The sequence below is a fragment of the Cibotium barometz genome, chromosome 48 (genome assembly GCF_041138505.1).
Source record: "Cibotium barometz isolate CiBa-2024 chromosome 48, ASM4113850v1, whole genome shotgun sequence".
Lineage (NCBI taxonomy): Eukaryota > Viridiplantae > Streptophyta > Polypodiopsida > Cyatheales > Cibotiaceae > Cibotium > Cibotium barometz.
The window spans coordinates 12,521,990-12,523,330 of NC_141093.1; positions in this window are offsets into that span (position 1 = coordinate 12,521,990).

The following is a 1,341-nucleotide window of genomic DNA, read 5'->3' on the forward strand; positions in this document are numbered from 1 at the left end:
AAGATCATTGGATGCATGCTATGTAGAATGAGTATAACTCTATACTCAAGAATGATACCTGGTATTTGACATATCTAACTCATGGCAAGAAGGCCATTGGTACTAAGTGGGTTTACAAGTTAAAACAAAAATAGATGGTAGCATTGATCGCTTCTTACAAGGCCAGACTTGTTGCAAAGGGGTATGCCCAACAAAAGGGCATTGATTATGATGAGACCTTTGCACCCACATCTCCAATGACTACCATAGGTGTCTCATTGCTTTGATAGCACATCATGGGTGGAATGTACATCAGTTGGACATTAAGACTGCATTCTTGAATGGTGATTTACATGAGGAGGTGTATGTATCGTAACCTCCTGGTTTTGTTGTGAAAGGAAAAGAGTCTAAAGTATGCAGGTTGAAAACGACTCTTTATGGCCTTAAGCAGGCTCCTAGAGCATGGTATGAGAAGATTCATGCATACTTGGTTGCAAATGATTTTTGCAACAGTCCAACAAAGAGTACCCTCTATGTGAAGAGGAGTAAGGATACATTTTTGGTCATCGTTCTATAGGTTGATGACATGCTGCTCTTCACGGGACCCGATATAGATCAGATTTCAGCCTTTAAGGAGGCTAATTTGCAGTCATCGTTTGAGATGTCAGATTTGGGACCGTTGCATTACTATTTGGGGATTCAGTTTATGCAACGCAATGATGGCTTTGTTATGCTGCAGTCTATATATATATATAAGCTATTGAAGAGGTTTAATCTTGAAGACTGTAAACCTATGGCTACACTTATGGAGACAGGTAGTCGACTTAGTCTTCAAGATGTAGGAGACTCTTTTAATGCTAGTTTGTATCAAGAGGCTATTGGATCCCTTCTTTATGTATGCAACACGAGGCCAGATATATACAGTATGCGATCTCATAGTTGAGCAGACTTATGCATAGGTAGGCTGTTAAGCGGGTTTTCGCTATTTACAGGGCACTCAGTATTTTGGATTATTTTATCCAAAAGGTGATGAGTCACAGCTGCATTCTTTTAGTGATTCGTATTGGGCTGGATGTTATGACACACGAGTGTCTATTAGTAGTGGGTTTTTCTTTCGCCTTGGTGATTCATGTATATCATGGCTCAGTAAGAAGCAGTCTACTATAATGGCCACTTCAAGCTGTGAAGCTGAATACAGGACAGCTTTTACAGCTACAGTTAAGTGTGTATGGCTCAGACGTCTTATGGTGGCTGATTTAGGGGTTGGACAGTCATCTAGCACTAAGATTTTCATTGATAGCCAGAGCGCATTAGCAGTTACGAGGAACCCAGTGTTTCATGCTCGCACTAGGCACATTGAGG